The sequence below is a fragment of the Microtus oregoni genome, unplaced genomic scaffold (assembly GCF_018167655.1).
Source record: "Microtus oregoni isolate MIOR12 unplaced genomic scaffold, Mior012 000017F_ref0000208, whole genome shotgun sequence".
Taxonomy (NCBI): Eukaryota; Metazoa; Chordata; class Mammalia; order Rodentia; family Cricetidae; genus Microtus; species Microtus oregoni.
The window spans coordinates 30,068,289-30,088,419 of record NW_024543076.1 but is presented as its reverse complement, the minus strand read 5'-3'; the positions used below and the strand labels follow the sequence as shown (position 1 = coordinate 30,088,419).

The following is a 20,131-nucleotide window of genomic DNA, read 5'->3' as shown; positions in this document are numbered from 1 at the left end:
ACTCTCCACTTAACATCCTTTCCCCCATTCGAGTGTTTTCCCCCCTCCCTACCTGCTTTCCTAGAACAAGAAAGGGATTTTTAAAAGGAGCCACCTGTTGTCATCCTGGCCTCTGCTCACCACAGGCAAGGATGTAACTCATAAACATGAAAAGAAAAATTACTCCAGGGAAATCCTACCTGGCCACCTTTCTCCACTTGACTCCAAATGAAAACACAGTTCTTTGCCACTAAGAAATTGAACTTGAAGGCTGAGTCCCACTGAGCACTTTCTGGGTGTCCGCAGGTTCGGACCTGTACAGAACGGGCCCATGGTGCTGCTGCTGATTTCCAGACAATTAAATAAAAATTCTCTGCCATCAAGAGTGGACTACGGCACAATGACCAAGCTCCAAAGCTGTGGCGAATCCTCCTTGCAGTCACAGGATAAATGCCATGAATGGCTTTTGTGGGAATAAAGCCCTCACAGGGATCATTGAAAGAAGGCCTGTGCTGATCTTTTGTCAAAGCAAAGAGGTGACGTCAAGCCACAGAAGAGTAATCAGACCAGTGTTCTGCCTAGAAACCACTATCCTGCGTTGTTCAGAGAGCTTTGCTTTCTCCCAGGAAAGATGCTTGCTTCATTATTGCCATCAAATAAGCCTATCCCTCCCATACCTGAACTGGATTCCTTCTGTCCTGTCACTCAGCATCTTTCAAAGGCTTTTACTGTGTATTTCACTGCATAACTGGAAGAATAAGTTACTGGGCATTTTAATAATTCTGGGTTAGGAAAGAGGAAAAAATTTCACTTTAACAAACTGTGACTCTGTATATAATGCACTGATTTACCTAGGACTCTGTTGAATTCTACTATCGTCTTTAAATAATCTAGAAGATTTGACCCGACGTTGGGTGTATCAGTGCCATGCTAACCAACTCTTTCTTAAAGTTTGCAGCCTACCCCTCCCTCTTGCTCTCCATTTCTCTCATCGCTTTCCTGAAGTCTATTGCCTTCTTATTTATCATCTTACAAGACAATTCCTATCATTGGATTCCACAGCCTATCCCTTCCCGGTATCAGTTGGCCCCAGGATGTGCTCCTCAGGTGTAAGCTGACCTCCAGGCTCTCTTTCACTCCTCGCAGCATTATCCATCCAATAAAGCCCGAGGGCTTGCAGATTTTAAACTGGCTGTGAGATCAGCAGCACCCCGACTCTCCTACTCTCCTAGATCGCTTCTCTTCTCAGCTTCTCCAAGGGGCACTTAGCCTTCATCTGGACCACAACTCCTGCCTCTTCTCATCTGCTCAATTTTGCGCATCCTGTTCTCTGATCAGTCCTTATGTGCATGCGTGTGTGTATGTATTTGTGTGTGTGTATTTGTGCATGTTCATACATGTGCATGTGGGTGTGTATGCACACATGTGGAGGCTAGAGGCTGAAGGTGGGTGTCCTTGATGACTCTTCACTTTGTGGAACACCATCTCTCAGCAAACCCAGACATCCTTGGTTCAGCTACAATGACTCGGCACTGAACTCCAGGGATCTCTTGTGCCTGCCCCTGACAAGAATTATGGGTTAATTTAAGATGTAAGAGTTAGTTAATAAGAAGCCTGAGCTAATAGGCCAACTAGTTTACAATTAACATAGGCCTCTATGTGTTTCTTTGGAACTTAGTGGCTGTGGGACCAGGCAGGACAGAAGCCTCATCACTACACTCCCCCACCCTGCCCCACAAACAATGCCATTTACATCCCTGTATGAACATGCTGCCATTTCTTGGTTTATTTTTTTAAGATTTATTTTTATGATGGGATCTTAATTAGCTTCCTCCGGAAGAGCAGCAGGGGCTCTCAACTGCTGAACCACTTCTCAAGTCCCGCTCCATTTTAAAAACTCATGTTTAGGGGGCTGGAGAGATGGCTCAGAGGTTAGGAGCACTGCCTGTTCTTCCGAAGGTCCTGAGTTCAATTCCCAGCAACCACATGGTGGCTCACACCATCTGTAATAAGATCTGGTGCAGAATACAGTATATATAATAAATAAATAAATCTTTAAAAAAAAACAAAAAAACCTCATGTTTATTTAAAAATATTAGCGGCCCTGTGCCATTTTGCTTCGTCATTGTCAGAAAGATTCTTGTGGGAGCCGCCATCCTTTCGTCTTTGCTCTTGTTCTTTATTTCATCTTACACTTCCAGCAGGTTCTTCCCAATGCCGCCAGTGCTGGGCTCCTATGTACCACCCATGGTGAGCTACAGGTAGGAAAGTCCAGTAGTTATTGCTCAGTCTTAGTCATACAGGACCTGTCAGAATCGATGCTGCCTTCTTAAGGTACTGTGCTCCTTTATCCAAGGAACAACTTGTTCCTCTTCTTCCTACTTCCCCAGAGCTCTTGTTAATATTTTCCCTTGGCTTTTGTTTTCATCTCTCATTGAATGTATTTAGCTTGTTTTGAGTCAAGGTCTCCCTGCAGCCCAGGGTGTCTCTGAACTGGTGATTTCCTGCCTCAGCCTCCTCAGCACCGAGACTGTGATTATTTCCTCACCACACCTGGCTTCCTCTTCCTTCTCTTCTACCTCTGAATTCTGGATACTTCAGGGAGAGGACTGTAGCTCTTTTCTCTGTCTAAACCCACACCACCATAGACATCATGCTAATGATTCCCAAAAGCAATCATCCGTTCTGAATATGGACTCGTAAATCTAAATTCCTAATGATATTTCCATTCAGGATTAACAGACGTCTCCAATTCAATTACCGAAATCACTAGTCTCCTGAGGTCAGTGCCTCCCTCCCTCTCTCCTTCCCTCCCCGTTCTCCCTTTCTCTTCCCCCCTCTAGTGTTTTCACATGAGATCCAATTGATTGGGCGATACTGCTGGCTCATTCTTTACAAACAGCCCGTTTCTATTTTCGCTGCTTCTATTACTATCAGTTGAGTGTGAAGGTCTCTCATCTATTTCAATAGCCCCATAGTAAATCTCTTCTTGTTGCTGTTGCTCAGCTACCATCTGCTTCCAGTGTGGCAGAGAGAGCCTCTGGAAAGAGAAGTCTGGATGCACTTTTCCTTTGTATGATATTCAATAATGGTTTCGACTTTATCAGAGAAGTAGCCCCAGTCTTCCCATGGCCTATGGGTCACGGTCTGGCTTGTAGTGACTCTGACATCATTTCCTGCCACTGCCCTGTGCACCGATTCTGTTTAGCATCCTTCTGTGGCTCCCATACTCCATTGCCCACTTCTTTCAGTGAGGTTTCCAGCTTCGTCTTTGTTCTCTCTGGGGTGCTTTCTCTTTTAAATATTAATTTTTATTATTTTTAATTGTGTATGTGCATTGGTGAAGGGGGATATATGTGTATGTGAGCTCAGAACCCTTAGAGCTGGAGTCGTAAGTGGTTGTCAGTGCCAACAAGAGTGCTGGGAATTGAACTTGGTTCTTCTTTGAGAGTAGTGTATGCTCTTAAGTACTGAGCCATCCCTCCAGCTCTTAGGTCACTCTTCTCTAAGATGCTTCTCTGCAGCCTGGCGTGGTAGCACACACTTCTAATTGCAGCACGTGCTCTACATAGCGAGTTCTAGCACAGGCAGAACTACACAGAGAAACTCATGTCTCAAAGGGGGGGGGGGCTGTGACTTTTCTACCTCCTTTAAGCTCAAATCTTTTCTCAACACGTCCTCCCTACTCTCCTGCTGAGTCCTTTTAGCATTTCAAGCTACCTTAGTTCTTAATTTTGCTCTCTGTTCCAATAGATTATATTTGTGTGTGTATGTATATATGGCAGATACGATTAGATGTGTACGTATGTGTGTGTATATATATATGGCAGATACAATTAGAGGTGTATGTGTGTGTGTGTGTGTGTGTGTGTGTGTATGGCAGATGTATTGTCTTTCTCCTCTTGCTAGAATGTGATAGCCACAGAGTCCTGGATCGAAATATTTTGCTCACTAAAACATTTCAAATTCTTAGAATAAGTCTTGGCATAGTCTATAGTCTGATTTTTTTTTTCTGTTTTTGTTTGTTTTGCCTTTTGCTTTTTAGACAGAGTCTTATTATGTAGCCCAGGGCGTCCTTGAACTTGTGATCCTCCTGTTCTGGCCTCTTGAGAGCTGAAATTCTGGGCATGCACCACCCTGACTGGTTCCATAGTTTGATTCTTAGACGTCCTCCAAAGGCCTTATGCTGAAGGCTTTGTTGACCATCTCAAGTGTTCCCAGGTGGTGGTGGAACCTTCATGCGGTCAAGTCTAGTGGGAGAAAGCTAGGACATTTGCGACTTCTCTTTAAAGAGAACTTTGGGATCCCTTTCCCTTCTATGTAACGAGCATATGCTTCTGGCTTGAAGTACTCTCCTGAGTCAGGCCCCAAACACAGGACCATTAGCTCAGACAAAGCGTTTTCCTGAGTTGGTTTCCTCAGGTATTCTGTCACCGTGATGGGCATTTTAAACACACCTGGCAAGTAGCAATGCTCAATGAATATCGGCTGCATTGATGAATGCTTGAGCAAAGGAAGAAACAAAGCCAAAAAAAAAAAAATGAATTAAATGGGTCTCTGAGCTATTTACTTGAAAATCCTTTTGTTGAGACATCAAAAGAAATTCTTTCCTCCAAATGCTTTGCCTGACACCAGAGCTCGGTTCCCGAGCCCGTCTGGTTTCCCAATTAGAGTGAACGCCAAGTGGCTGGAAAATGCTCCCCACCTTCCTCTATGAAGTGTCATTACACCTCGCTCTTAGGAAGGAATGAATATACACACTCTGGGGACATTACAATGGCAGCCTTTGAAAGGTGGAGCTGGATGAGTGGCCTCCTTTTAGGGTCTGATATAAAATCAAAACTTCAAGCAGGTTCATCTAAAGACTTGGCCAAATTTCCCTGCAAGCCTGGCCCACCCTGAAAGAGAACCCCAGCTGCTAGATCATTTCAAATGGAAACTATGCAAAATGCAGTGGCTTCATGTGGCTTCAACCTCAAACCAGGTGGAACCTGAGGCTTTGGCAAAGGCCTCCATTTAAATTCTTAACTGGGCAATGTAAACCAAGGGGAGAATGTTTGGAAAAAAAAAACACAAAAACAAAACACAAAAAAAAAAACCCAAAGTGAAATTAAACCCTTAGCTTTAAACAGTTTTGCAACCACAAACTTAAATCTCTGCTTTTTAAATGGCATTTCCCCCTGACCTGAAACAGAACAAGCATTCCATTGAAATGTGTGCCACAATGATGCACTAGATTTTTGCTCTGCTGTTAGAATTGCTGGGGGTCTTACCATCCATGAAGAGGTCAAATTATTACTTCCACCTGGCAGGTTGTGTGATCGAAGGACAGAGTTAAAAGGGTGGCTTGCCAAAGACGACTAGAAGAAGCCAAAAGTGCAGACAGCTTACTCAGGGCAGACGTCCTTGACATAGAATACCGCTATTAAACTGAAAGAGGCTAGAAATAGAGCAAGGGACAGAGGGAGGAAGGACAATGATTTTTAACACACCTGTAGATCAGTGATTCTCAACCTGTGGGTCGGGACCCCACAGGGGTCACATATCAGATATCCTGCATATCAGATATTTATAATATGATTCATAATAGTAGCCAAATTATAGTTATGAAGTAGCAATAAAAGGATTTTATGGTTGGAGGTCACCACAACCTGAGGAACTGTATTTAAAGGGCTGCAGCATTAGGAAGGTTGAGAACCACTGCTCTATACATAAAGAGAGATTAAATATTCGAAGGTAGTGTCATAACAATATTATGAGAACAAGATTTTAACTACAAAGTACGTGGTATGTGTACATTGTACAGTTGGAATACTTCTGAATTTCAGGGACCCTTCAGTAATGAGTTGAAGCTATGATAAGGAAAGATGTACCTATATTTAGAGATATTTTGCATCACTGATTTTTAAGAGACTTCTATAAATCCTACATGTTTTCAGCTATAGATATTATTTTGTATGAAAGCTATTTTTATTGTATTTTGTTAAGATTTTAGAGGGCTGGAGAAATGCCTCAGAGCTTAAGAGCATTTGCTGCTCTTGCAGAGGACCTGACTTCAGCTCCCAGCACCCACATGGTGGCTTACCATAATCCATAGCTTTGGTTCCAGGACATCTGATGCCATATTCTGGCCTGCAAGGACACAGGGCACACATGCTGTGCACATACATACACGCAGGGAAACACTCATACACACAAAATAAAAACAAGCAGATCTTTTAAAAAGATTTTAGAAAAAAAATCTTTGGCCATGAAATTGGAGGAATTTCTCCTTCTCCTTCTCGTTCCCTGCCACTCACGGCAATTTGACTAACTTTTCTTTTGCGTTGACTTTTTGACATAGGAAGGCAGCAAGTTAGACAGTCAAAAGGCCAACCAAGTTTAACTCAAAAAGCTACCCGAATACTTTGGAAGACTCTCGAAGTTGTAATCCTGCTATTCATAGTTAGAGACAGAAACCCCCGAAGGCAGACGCTCCGTTTGCCAGCTTCACGTCATCACTGTTCTGTCATCCCTGGAAACATGACTTTTTTCTCCTGGGTGCAGTCATAGAGTTATGAAGACTATTAGTAAACTTAATACAGAATTAGTCCAGTCCCAGCACTCATTTCTAGCTTCTTGGCTTTGGTTGCTCAATAGACTTCTCTGTTGTTGAAAACAGGCACATGTCACAAAAAACACATAGGCATTTAGATCAGACTCCCCTAATATACAGACCATTATGGAGAGCTTTGACAACAGTCATTCATTTCCTTCATTCAATATTGTCTGTAACGTGTACCATGTGCTAAACATTCTGTTCCCCACAGGGAATGCAGAGCTCAGTGAGATCCCATCATTCCCTGTAAGGATCTCAGTGCCTAAGGGGACAAGATGAAAATCATGGCTAGGGCTGTAGATCAGTTGGTAGAGTCAATAGAAATATGGAAATAAAGAAGCTGGGTCTGCCTCTAACCCCAGCTGCTCAGAAGGAGGGAGCAGGAGGGTCGGAACCCCAAGGCTAGCCTGAGCCATGTAGGGAGGCCTTGTTTTAAAGAGAAGTTAAAAGGGCCAGGAAGGCTAGGGACATAGCTCAGTGAAGTACTGTGGATGCGTGTGAGGCCTTGGTTTCAGTCCCCACCATCCCAGGGAAGGAAGAAGGGAAAAAAAGAAAAGAAAAGGTTTAGGCTCTAACGTGGTGGGCAGGGAGGTGGGGTTAGAGTGCTTCCTGGTGGGAAAGCTCTAGTTTGGGAGACGTGGATAGAAAAGATAGTTAGCCCAGGAGAGGACTTTGCCATGTTGCATATACAAGTTGCATATCTGTTCAGGAATTTGACAGAAGCTTAGCATGGCCTTTAATCCCAGGACGTAGCAGGCAGAGCCAGACGAACCTCTGGGAGTTCGAGGCCAGCCTGGTTTATGCAGAGTTTCAGGCCAGCCAGGGATATGGATAGTGAGACCCAATCTTAAACACTACGAAAAGTTTTAAGAAAAATTGAACCATAATGAAGCAATGGCACTGGTAAAAATAGTCAGATAGAAACACCAAACAGAAAAAAAAATTCAATCCTGGAGCAGAAGTCTTTGAAAATATGAATTCTGTCTCAGTGACAGTGGGTGACTGCAGCAGTAGCTGCGGTGACACACTTGGAGTTGGAGTCCAGAAGAAAGTGGTGACAACAGAAACATATTTTAAGAAACAATTACTGAAAAAGTCAAAGGGTCAATTAGCTATAAACATGGTGACAAGAGTATAGAAAGTGCCATAAAAATAGCCTTTTGATAAATTTAAAATTCAGAATCTTCAACTTGTAACACCCACACTACATGACAAGCAGAAATTCAAGCCATTATTTCTCAGACACAGTTATCAAAAATATTGTAAGAAATTACCATCAGGCTGTGTGTTCAAGGTTTACGTGAAATATAAAGCATTTTGTGTTTAGACTTGAGCGTCCCTCCCCTCTGAGATCTCACGATGTATGTAACTATTCCAAATTAAGGAGAAAAAAAAAAAAACTCTGAAATCTATATTTGTGGACAAGCATTTTGGATAACAACTGTATACAGAACCTTCTTTGTTTAAATTTTATGTTTATTTTTCCTTGCACTGTGCATATTCCTGGAACACTTCCTCTTCTACTAGCACCAAGATGACAAGAACCTCCAGCACGGTGAATAAAGCAAAGGCAGAAGTTGACAGGGAAGCACAATGTACAAGCAGATTCTTTTCTTGCTCAATGCCTCATTCACTAGATTTGTTTTTCTCTTCTACTATAATTTCATAATTAATTTAATCAGAGCTCCAAGGGCTTCCCATCCCTCAGTCTCACTGAATTTCGTTCATCAAAGCCCCGTCCATCTGCCTATCTCTTCAATCCTTTGTGGTAACTTGGACCCCTTTCTTCTTTTCCCACCTTTTAATCTTCCTTTAACATTCTGTGTTGGTCATTGTTTTGTCCCCAAGGCGAGAAACTTAAAGGAGGAAGATTATTTTCCATTGGACAGGGTGCCAGCGCCTTCATTTAGTTCATGGCCAACTGATTCCATTGCTTTGAGGCCGTGACAAGGTAAGACCATGGTGGTGGAGGAAAGTCTCTAAGTCCAGGGTACCTAGGATGCACGTCACGGGTGACAGTGAGAGACTGAGGGAGAGAGGTTGAGAAAGATGAAGGGATGGATCAGGGATGATGTCTACCCTTCATGGGCATATGCCTAGGGACCTTGCTCCTCCAGTAAAGCTTCCAATGCCATCATCGGATATGGATCCACTCATGGGCTAACCCATTGATGAGGCCAGATGCTTCATGATCTAATCATTTCCTGAAGTTCCACCTCTGAGCATCACACTGAGGATGTGATTGAGACTTTCAGCAAGTAAGTTTTTGAAGGACATTCCCATCTGACCCGTAACAAAGAAACGAAGCCCCAGTTAGAAAGCAGCAATGCAGGGATCCAAATGCAGGCAGCAATCTGCATTCCTAATCTCTGTTCATTTATCTCACAGGTCAGTATAAATGAGGGATATAAGAGGAGGATTTGGATTTCAGGAAAAGACATCTTTGCAGGTGGTCACTCCTGCAACCCTCCTGAAGTCTCCTTAAAGTAGGAAGGGTTCCTTATATGCCACTTCATCAGGCATCATCGTGTGTATTTCTAGATAGCTTCAAAAGCCAATATCCTAGTCTAATTATAACCAGGTCAATTGCAAGGCTCTACTGCCTATGCGTTGCTGCTTAACAAAAGCCCAATGTTTTGATCGTCAGAATTCTTGCCTGTCATTTTGAGGGGCTAACTGCTGCTAGAACGGATGCTCATACATGTATATGCAAGTCATGCCACGTGATCTCTGCCTTAATCCTTTCACACCTGGGGAGAAAATTCATTAAACTGGGTAGACTTCCAAATGAGAACTATAAACTGCATTCCTCTCTTTTCACCCAGAAGGGACGTGTCAGCACTACTAAGTGGAGATCCTGGATGTGATCAATTTGAAAGGAGTTCTGTGAATCAGTGCTTGAGGGTAGGAAAGGCTAACATGAAAACTGAACATCTCCCTGGGAGGAAAGTCCATGATAGACACTTGAGAGCAGGGTAGAGGATGTCATTTTTTTTTTTTGAGTTGTGTTTGTGTGTTGGAGGGGGTAGGATCTGTCAGAGGATCCTGATAAAGATGGTCTTCCAACCATTTTTAGTGGGTGGCAGGAGCCAATCAACAAGCAGAACTTCTCCCCTGGGAGTTGGTCTTACCATAGTCTTCTTCCCAACGTTCTGTTCAGAGCCAATCCTTAGCTGGACTTCAACAACTATGACCACATGTGCGTCCTTACCAATTCTCTTCTCTTCCAATGCTGAAGCTCATAGTCTTCACTCTATTTGATTGACTTAGAGTTCTCTATTCTCTAGCACTGAACATGGAGTTGGAATCTTGGGTATTACATGGCTTCTCTTCTTTGCCAAAGAGTTTTGAATATGAGCCAGCCATAAAAAACACACACTGGGATTAGTTTACCGGCAGACAGACATAGACCTAAAAGACTAATGAGGAGCAATAAGGTGCTGGGAACAACACATTCTGATAAGAGCTAATGATGATCATACAATGCCTTAGTCTTTTACAACAAGAGCGGGAGGTTAGGTTTGAGTGGCTTCCTACGGCTGCTTCCCCGTAAAGTGCTTTTGCATTCTTTATTTACAACATCCCAGCCAGGGGAAATGAGAAAAGTACATTCTAATTCCCTAGAAAGTTGGAGGCGGAGTGCCTAACACCAGATCCAGCACGCGTTCTTGGTTCTCAGTTCTATACTCTTATCTCCAGGAGACAAAGTCCCTGTGGTCTGTATAGCATAGTACTGACCACTCAGAATGGCAGCTGGCCAGATCTCATGCAGTGCTAAGCACCATCACACAGGCTCTTCTGGCTGGACTAGGTGCCTATGAATTATAGGATGAGGACGGATTAATTAAATACCTGGGGCATTTAGACTCTCTCTCTCTCTCTCTCTCTCTCTCTCTCTCTCTCTCTCTCTCTCCTTCTCAGAATACAAAAATCCATCAAGCCACTAACTCCCTTATTGCTAAAAAATGTAAAAGCTAATAGCTCTTAAAATTAATTTTATTGTGAATCTCATTAAAAGATGCCAGGACTAAATTACTTGGTTTGTAAATAGATTTGCGTAAAGAGCTAAGTGCATTTTAGATGCTGGTATCCGCTGATGCTAAACAAGGGACTGAGACATCATGCAAGAACAAATAGGAAGGAAACCGGAAGTGGAAATTTGGGAGCTTATGATAGTGCTGACAGTTTTTCAGAAATATTTATCCACTTTTTAAATTGGAAACAACTGCCCCGGGGCTGGAGAGATGGTTCAGCGATGAAGAGTATTTACTGCTCATGCAGGGGACCTGGGTTCAGGTCCCAGCAGCAGGATCAGAAGGCTCACACCACTGTAATTCTAGCTCCAGGGAACCCAGTTCCCCTTTCTGATCTCCCTGAGCACCTGAACACACATGTATACACACACACACACACACACACACACACACACACACACACATTAATAAAAACAAAACTAATCTTTTCAAGTTAACCTGCCTTTCATTTCCAAATATGGGTGGTATTGTTTGCTTTAGCATCAGCCCCAAGATACAATTCTATCTAAACGCCCCTCTTTGCACTTCAGTAGTAGTAGCCAAAAGGGCTTTCAAACACATTTGCCTCACAGAGATCACAATGTCTCCAAACCTTCGATAACAAGGTGAGAATCCCGAGGAACTCAAAAACAAAAGCACAAAGTGAAGATGAATTCCCACATTATTATTTTTCTTTAAGATTTTCACATACGCTACGGCACACACAAGAACCAGGACACATTCACGCCCTTGAAGACCTTGCAAAGTCTTCAAGCTACATGTTTTAGTAAGGCACCTGCACAAAGTCTTTCCTTTTTACTGTAAAACCACATAGAAAAGTCTTGGCCGATGGCTAATTTCTCTGAAGCTCTCTCAGTGAAGCGACAGCAGTTTGACCTTTCTGCCTAATTATTCTGGGCACGGCTTCTCCGAAAGTCCACCCTTCCCTTGCAATTATCAAGTACTCTTGTGAAATTTGAGCAGATAAATGAGGTCAAATTGGACATTCCTGAGAGAAGAAATATGAAATCGAGTATATTTGTCACTGAAACTAGGAACATGGGATGAGCCACACGGACCAAACGGTTCTTTTGTAAGCAGAGTTGGTACGCCCTGAAATAATGTTCTAGCTCGTCACGAGGCAGTGCCTCTTTTCAGAAAGTGACTTCCTGAAACTGTGTACGGAGGAATACATTCCTTCTGAACTGGAGTGTGCCAGTCAGAATTCTCCCACAATAAGGAACCCTGATTAAAAACACTGGGTCTGGTACTAAGCTGTGTGCCTGGCTTGTTTCTCTATAGAAAACATGCTGCAAGAATCAGGTCACTTTTTTTTTTTTTTTTGTAGTGAGTGGTGACATTGTCATCTTAAACAAGTGACAGACCCCAGTGTAGGTCATTTTCACATTAGATGGAAAGAGTCTGCTTGTCTCGTGTGACTTCAGGGTTTAGGAGGAAACATGATCACAGGAGTAGCGGTCCTGAGATGCTTTCTGAGAAACGCCACAGCACAGGAATCTGTTCTAACGACTTCTGGCTCCAAGCACAGAAGCAGACTATTGTTGCATGACCTGATTTCATTTCAGTGATTGTCCTGGCAAAGAATGACATCATCTCATTCTTTTTCTCCTGATGGTCACTTGTGAATGTCTCACAGCCCCAATCCTCAACATAATTGGACTGCATTCTCTCAACAGGGAAATATGCTCTTCCTGTTAACTTCCTGTCAGAATGTATCATTACAGCAAGGGCAGACGGGCTTTCCTTGGCCGGGCAGAGTCCCTGTAGCTGGCCTCCTCCTTCTGTAAAACAAAGTGCTGTTCTATTGGTAGCCAGAGCTGCTGAGCCTTGTTGAATGACGGGACAGGTTTTGATTAAATGAGAATAGAAGTTGTGTCAGCTAGCGATGGCACAACCCAATGGAACCAGATTTCTCTTCCCATTGGTATCTACTATCTTCTTTGGATGCAAACTCACCAGGCTTCAAGTGGAGTCCAGTGTAGAGAGATCCACCTTCAGAGGGTTGCATCCTCAGCCCCACAAACAAAACCCAGTCAACCCTGCAAGCTCACTGGATGTACTGCCTAAAGGGACCTGCTTAAAGTCTACATAATATGTACACAAATATGGGTGACTTTTCCTTTCTTAGATTTTCTCATAGATTTTTATTGAAGTCACATGTCAAAGTCTTTTAGCCTCCAAAGGGTGAAAGGACAATGGAGCATTGGAATACAGCCACATAGACTTCCTATCCGCTGTGCTTCTGGAATGTTGTGTCTTCTGGGGAAAAAGCAAAAGCAACATATGTGTCCCGGCTCAGGTAAGAGAATTATGCCCAAGTCAAGTAGAACTAAGAAGGCAATGCACAAACTGTAAACTGTTTGCTACCAAAAGAAGGACCATCAGAATAAAGTTCTCCATCTTGCCTGTGTGCAGTTTTATGCGATGCTGAACACTACGGTGTAGAGTTGCTGCTTTTGGAGGAAGCTAAAGTGCTCGGGCAGGAATTAGTCCCCAGCAGGGTAACATCTAAAAACAAAGAGTTAAAACTAAGCAGCCACACAGCAGCAATTTTCTGTTATTATCCCAAATGTATATTCACACAGAGAAGACTGATGTATTTGAGTTGTGGGTAATTTTTTTTGTTTTCTTTTAATGCTTTTTAAAATTTCATGGCAGCTATTATGCTGTCTTACAATTAATGCACACTTTTAATATTAGCATTCTGCTGCCTCCTTTAATGAGAAAGAGTCTTCATAAAACAAGAGCGTGTATACATTGGCATGAATTTGTTGAAGCATTAAGTGCTTACTGGATACCAAGAGGAATGATTTTAACAGTGTTTACAGTCTGCATCAATTTCAGGCTCTTTGAAAAGATATTAATAGTATAGTTGATGAGAAATTGTAAAGTCACTTAAATTTAAATTAATATATGTGACTTTAAATATTGTACAGAATAAAGTATCACAAGCACAGAGCTGTCTGTGTTAGGCATACTTGTAAGGATAGGGTTGGGGAAGGGATGGAGAAATGGCTCAGTGGTTAAGCAGTTACTGCTCTTCCAGCAGACCTAGGTTTGATTCTCAGCATCCATATGATGGGTCAAAACTGTCTAACTGCAGTTCCAAGGGAGTCTATACCCTCTGGCCTCCAGGTACCCATGTGGTACCCTTTGTCTCTTTCTGTCTCTCTGTGTCTGTGTCTATGTCTCTCTGTCTCTGTCTCTCTCTCTTACACACACCCACCCACCCACCCACATACACACACAAATAAACAATTTGAAAACATGTCCTACCTTGGTAGCAAAGTGTTTCATCTGGATTAAGGCACTTATTGCCAAGACTGACAACCTGAGTTTGATGTCCAGGACCCATGTGGTAATAGGAAAGAACTGAGTCCTAAATGCACACACACACACACACACACACACACACACACACACACACAGAGTAAATATAGAAAATATATTTTTGATTTCCACTCCAGTTAGGTGTCGTCAAGACTGGGGATGTAGCGTTTATGTGCACAAAGCCCTGGGTTCAATCCTCGGACTTTCTAATAGGGCTTAGAGGAACCCTCCTAAAATCCCAACACTTTGGAGGTGTACGCAGACAGGAGGGTCAGAAATGCAAGGTCATCCTTGGCTACACAGTGAGTTCCATGCCAGCCTGCGTTATGGGAGACACAAAGTCTTAATTTCCTTATAAACAGCCAAGCCCTTTTTGTAAGTTAACACACCTAGGTGAACCAAACCTTGTCCATCAGTGCCATGTCAGAGCCCAGAAGGGACAGTGTCAGCCATTTCTATCTGGGCAGGCATATTTCTAGCTGGAAACTGTGCTCAGTGGATGTTAATAATCTGTTCCCACATGTAAACACTTTCTATGTGAACACTGAGAAGTTCCCAAGTGTCCTGAGACAGAGTTTTCAGGGTTCTTTCGGTGACTTTCACATGACAACCTATCTGACACACCCACAGGGCACCCATAAACACCCTATTATTCTCTTTTTTCTCTTACACACACGCTCACACACACAATAGCAATTTGAAAAAAATTTCTAATTTTTCCAAGATGGCTCAGCACTTAAGGGGATGTGCTGCTCTTGCAGATGACCTGGATTTGATTCTCAGCTCACACATAGTGGCTCAAAATTGCCTGTAACTCCAGTTTCAGGGAGCACAACCCCTCTTCTGGTCTCTGTGGGTACCAGGCATGCAGGCAAAATACTCATATACATAAAATAAAAATAGATGAATTTAAAAAAAGTCAGTCTTCTGGCAATCCAACTGTAATGCTTTAAATGTGAAATGGCCTTCACAGGCCCAGTGTTTAAACACTCGGTCCTCAGATTCTGACACTGTCAGCAAGACGGTATAGCAGTTAACTCAGGCCTTGAAGGTGACATCTAATTCGGTTTCCACACAAACTCTCTTCCTGAACTGCCAAGATGTGAACAAGTTATTCTGTGAGATCTCGCCCCACAGAAGATGAAGCTGTTGCAGCCACCGATCCCGACCATGCTAACCTGAAACTGTGAGTCAAGACAACCTGCCTTCCCTTAGGTTGTTCCTGTCAAGAGTGCTGTTGGATGACAAGCCAGACTAACACACCCGGTCCGCAGGACCTAGAGGCTTGCCAACGGTGTCTCTCAGTTCTGTTGTTTGTGTTATGTATCTTGGAGAAAATACCAACTTCTAGAACCAGAGAAGCAGATTTGTTTAGTTAGTGATGCTGGAGAATGAACTGGAACCTCGCTCATGCTAGAAACGTGGTCTAGCACTGAGCTACATCCCTAGTCCAAGAGGGTAGTGTGTGTGTGTGTGTGTGTGTGTGTGTGTATGTGTGTGTGTATGTGTGTGTGCAAGCGTGCACATGCATATACATTTATTTAACCTTAATAGCTATTAGGGGCATGAACATACTTCAGGTGTGGGACAACTTTGGGAAGTGTCCTCTTTTTTTCACATTTACATGGTTTGGGAAATCATACTCAGGTATCAGGTCTCAAAAGCAAACACTTATAGGCTGTGATACCTCCCTATTCTCAACAGGTAGCTCTTGATGCTGAGGAATATTAAGCAAAAGAACACTATCCACGACAGCATGAATAGAGAAGCAAAGGAAATGCCAAGGGCACCATTCTGAGGCCTCAGTAGTCAGTAAAATGGTGCCAAGTGTCCAGATCCATTCTAAAAGGAAGCGTTTCTTTCTACTAAACTCCCTGAACGAGAGGCTCATGAATGCAGACGTGGTTGGGAGGGACAGCCATTCAGACCAGAAATTTGGATTTTCTTGTTCAAATATGGAAAAAGGAGATTGATTGAAAGCAACTCTACAGGGAGCCTGCAGGTTGTTAAGAAATGCAAGTCCTTCATGTTAAAGCTGAACAGAAGACTGTGGTCCAGTAAAACAGAAAACAGCCTACTTCCTCACAAAAAGACTAATGCTGGAAACTGAAAAGGGTGGAACGCCTTAAGGGGAAAATTTCTCATGAAAAAGAAGCAAGTGTGACATGAAAGGTGACTGGTCAGATAAAAAAAAGAACCAAATTCCAGAAAAGAGGCCATTTCCTAGCATGGACCACCCGAAGATGCTATGAGGTAGCTGGAAAGCAGCAGGCGATGCTGAGATTTCCAACGTTAGTTTCTGTAATTCTGAACATTATCTTCCATTGTTAATTCTCAGGGACATCATTCTCAAGGCCAATCTTGGTCCCTAAGAACCTGATGCGCAGGCCTTGAGGGTCACAAAGAGATGCTTGGCAAAATGACTGGAGAAACAGAGAACTCTAGAGAGGTTGTGGTTTCATTTCCAGAACTTTCTCCTACCTGTATAGCTTGGGAATGTTTTCCTCCCCTGTTTGCAGGAAGATTTGTTTTGCTAGAGGCTGGGTGTTGCTGGGTAGCCCAGGCTGACTTCCCACTCTCAATCCTCCTTCCTCATCTTCCAAATCATGGGATTGCAGGCATGTGCCACCTCGCCCAGCTGCTGACAGCTTTGACATAGGAAGGCTCCTTTTCAAAATCTCCCTTCCCTATGGATTCCACGCACAGATAACTAGTAGAGTGACCTGCCATAGCGATATCCCGCCCCAACAGCTCCCAAACAGAGAAAGCCTGCTGGAAAGTCTCTAGGATGGAATACTGAGACAGGGGAGTCACCCTGGGTGCCCAGACACTCTGACCATGCCTCTCTTCACTTGTCATGCACAGGAACTGAATAAAACACCCTCCGAAGACAAACTTGAAATCCAGACAGAGCAGAAGAGAAGATTTCGCTTTGTTTTATTTCCCTGTGTGAGATTCATGAGCTTTCTGGTGGCTAGGGGACTGTTTCCAAGACAACCTGAACCAATGCGAGTTTTTGAAGGAAAACCAAGCAAAGGCTGATGGATATTGAAGAGGAAAAAAAATCAGAGACCGAAAGAACTCCACAGTTTCTACTGTGGGAACTCAGCAGTTGCTACTGCATATGCTTAAACTGGGGTTGAATTGGACACTTGAGGGATAACTCCTTGGAGTGAATTCAACTCCTGGATGTGTTTTGGGGACCAATGTCTAGTCGCTGTGGCAGGTCTCCACAGTTCTTCCCATTCCCATGACATTCTAGGTGCTAACATTTATCTTCCTAGGCCAGAAAATGTGAAGACAAACTGTGAACAGGATGGATGACATCTCTCCATTTCCGACACTGCAGTACACCGGGGTGACTGAGGGGGCTGGCCCGCCGTGCATTTCTTGACTCTTTTGAGGCAGAACTCACTTTTGAACAAACAGATCATGTTAAGTCATGTGACTCTTTAGAGTCCTATTTTTCTGTGGCATTCCTTAGGACTCATGTTATGGCCTGACTGCCAAATTCAAGGCCTTTTTTGGCTCTCCCCGCCAAGATGAACAAAGGCATAGGAAGAGGTAGGACCATGGACTCGGGTTCCCGTTAGCTACCAAACTTTCCCGTCTACACACTGCTCAGGTGGTCCCACTTCAATTAGTTAAGAGAGAAAACTCAGATGCATACCTTTGAAGCTTCCCTGCAATGCGTCTGCCTTGAAGAACCTTCATGTCATTTGCCAGATTCACCTTCTCCAGCTGATGGCAGCTGGCCCTCAGCACCTGGGATGGAGAACAAAGGTGTTAGCCACGGCATTTCTGTCAGCAATGTCTCCCATCTCTCAGATGTCACGCTCTCACAGCCTCAAAAGGAGAATACCACGAGGAATAATCTTCTGACAAGCACACGTTAATTCTTTGAAGCACACCGGGTAATTCAGCCCTTTTCGAGAAGCTTCCATTTTGCCTTTCCTTTAAGGGAATGGCTTCCCATTAATACCATTTCATATTATTCTTTGTTTGAATTTCATAGATCCAATAAAGGAGAATTCCTTTTCATAAAGATTTCCAGTGGGTTTCACATTTAAAAGTTGAGGGACGTCTAATTTCAGGTTGCGGGATCTATTCTTAAGGGAAACACGCAGAATCCTAGGATATTTCCAAAATTGTTATTTGATTAGTAGCAGAGGAAGCCTTCACAAGAGGCTCAGTTTGTTTCCGTTCTGCATTTACAACAGGTGAAAATATGTCCCAAGCAAATGCAGACACGTAGCATAAGAAGCAGCACTCGTGTCCATGCATTATTTCATGAAGCCTAGCATACCATATTTTAACAAGTACATGGGGGAGGGGCTGGGTAAATGTGTGTACAGTATATAAGTTAGATGAGGAAATAGCAGGATAGAAGAGGAAAATCACACACCATTTAACAATTCACTATTTCCTTTCCCTTTTATTTCTTTCTCATGGAAACAGCAGTGTTTAAGAGTGATCGTATGTAAAACTTCAAGCTTTCTTACCTCTCCTTGGGTGAGAGCAACTGTATGTTATCTACACAGAGGGACCCCAGAGGCCATGGCTGCAGCTTGATGCCCCCACAGACCTGTAATCTCTTGTTCTGGACTGGCTTTGGAGTTCATGTTAAATGTGGGCAGTTCTAGGAGCCACCCTTGGGGCCCTAAGCATCTCACATATGCTGAGGTTTCTGCGGTAGGGCCTCTGGTACTGGCAGGTTTCTGTGCCACCTTCTTCTCGCTACCCCATCCTCACTGTTTCTCTTCACCTTCAGAGAGTGGCTGAACTCCTGATGCCACTCTGATCTGGTACGCCCGTGTATGAGGCCTTAGAGGACCCCTTCTGCTTCTCATCCTGAAACTTGGTAAGTTCTAGAACTTTCACATAGATGATTATATATACATGTATACATATCTATTCCTTGAGAGTTTCTGAAGGAGAAACGTACAGACAAGAAGCTGGGTGCAGCATGGCTCAGTAGGAGAGAGTGTGTGGGCAGCAGGAGTAAGGCCCTAGGCTCAATCTCCAGCTTCACTAACAAAAGCATCCTGCATTTGACTGTGATGCAGGATGCTCTCTCTGTCTGTGGCTCAGGTTGGCATAGTCTAGCATCAAGGTAACACTACATGTTTCTGGACATTGCTATGGACATGCTGCTAAGGGAAGATAGTGTACTTTCAGGTGACACCATTGCTGGTTATGTGAACTTGAGTGTGTTACTTAGTCTCTACCTCAGTATACTCTTTTGAAAAACAGGCCTTTGAAGTATGGGTACTTTCTGCATCTAATAAGAGGGTTGTATTCTCTTGAAAAACGACGAGGCATTTCTCCCACAAGACATTATTTCTTGGGCTAGTTTGAACAATTAATTCTAGGTTGCCAAGAGATCTTATTTTTCCACACTTGTTCTACATACTCCTTTGTCCACGGTTGAGCAAAAACATATGCAAAGGTTTTTCTAAGCTGTATCAGCACAGACTTTGATTACGTATGCCGAAAATGACAGCTTAGCAATTTGTTACAGGGAGTTGAAAAGAGAATGAGATAGCCTGAGTCCATGCCTGCTACACGCACACCCAGAGTCAAACTTGCGCCCCTACACTGTAGGAAGACCTGCACAGTTCTCAGTGACATCATCTATACCAGAAAATGTATTTCACAGATATTTTTGCAGGTATGCCAAATTCATAACTGTTACTGTAACTAGGCACAGCACTAAATACACAACAGAAATTCATTAAACTATTTTTTGGTTCTGGAGAGATGGCTTAAAGGTTAAGAAAACTGTCTGTCCTGTCAGGGAAGCGATCAGTTTCAAGCAATCACATTGTAGCTCATAACCCTCTGTAACTCCGATTCCAAGGGCTCTGATTCCCTCTTCTGACCTTTGTGGCCTCCAGCATGCATACAGTATAAATATATAGATGCAGGCAAAACACTCATAAATATAAATTAAAATAAATATTAAAATTAATCTAGAAACCTAATTAATTCCTGATAAAAATAAATTTATTTCGTAGAGTCATTAAATCAGCACCATCTGGCAAGTAGAATTAATATTATTTATTATTGTTCAATTATGGTTGTTAACATTTAATTATAGTTACTTTAAATTTCAATGATATATATGCAGTGATTTGGTTCATCTTACCTGTAGATTCTGTACCCTCATATTGAACCAACTAAGGATCAA

The 20,131-nt window shown here is 43.0% G+C and overlaps 1 protein-coding gene across 1 annotated transcript in view; it reads right to left on the bottom strand.

The window, feature by feature from the left end:
* The window catches only part of Sulf1 (sulfatase 1), a 159,755-nt gene that overhangs the window by 101,640 nt on the left and 37,984 nt on the right, over positions 1-20,131 (bottom strand). Inside the window, exon 2 of the mRNA XM_041667814.1 lies at positions 17,612-17,706. The gene's annotated coding sequence lies outside the window, so the exon portion shown is untranslated. The remainder of the gene's footprint in view (positions 1-17,611; positions 17,707-20,131) is intronic.